This window comes from Pongo pygmaeus, chromosome 11 (genome assembly GCF_028885625.2).
Source record: "Pongo pygmaeus isolate AG05252 chromosome 11, NHGRI_mPonPyg2-v2.0_pri, whole genome shotgun sequence".
NCBI lineage: Eukaryota > Metazoa > Chordata > Mammalia > Primates > Hominidae > Pongo > Pongo pygmaeus.
The window spans coordinates 8,597,963-8,598,816 of record NC_072384.2 but is presented as its reverse complement, the minus strand read 5'-3'; positions in this window follow the sequence as shown (position 1 = coordinate 8,598,816).

Genomic DNA, 854 nt, shown 5'->3' with positions numbered 1-854 from the left:
TTGGGGGGATGGAGTTTCGCTCTTGCTGCCCAGGCTGGAGTGCAATGGCATAGGGGACACAAAGAGTCAACCTATGGCAGAGAGGACACGTCATTCTGAGTGTAAGGGCCGCAGCGAAACGTGGCAGGGCCGGCGCTTTTAAAGGCTGAAATCCCTGCAGCTCAGGCCTGTCGTCCCAGCACTTTGGGAGGCCCAGGAGGGAAAATCACTTCAGGTCAGGAGTTCAATACCAACGCGGCCAACATGGAGAAACCCCATCTCCACTAAAAATAGAAAAATAAGCCGTCTGTCGTGGTGCGTGTCTGTAATCCCAGCTACTGAAGAAGAATCACTGGAAGCCAGAAAGCAGAGGTTTCAGTGAGCCAAGAGAGCGCAACTGCAACGCAGCCTGGGTGACAAAGTGAGAGAGACTCAGTCCAAAAAAAAAGAAATGAAGAAAAAAAGAAAGAACAGGCCCAAATACTACATTGTCGCTGAATGTTCCCCCAAAAGGCCGGAAACCCCCTGACTCAGGTCAAGGAGGTGGTGTTTCGTTTCACTTCTCTCTCTCTCTCTTTCCTTCTCTCCCTCTCTCTCTCTTTCTCCTCTAACGTTCATTTCTTGTTCAAACATACATGTGCAAGATTGTTACATAGGTAAACTTCTGATGGGAGGTTCAGTGTGCAGATGATTTCATCACCCAGACACTGAGCGCAGTACTTGACAGTTTTCATGTTTTGTTTTGTTTTGGTTTCTCCTGAAGCTGTCTCTCCTTCCACCCCTCCTCCCTCAAGTAGGCTCCCGCGTCTCTCGTGTCCCTTGTTCTGCCCACGCAGAACTCTCATCTATAAGTTCCCACTTATGGATGAGAACAC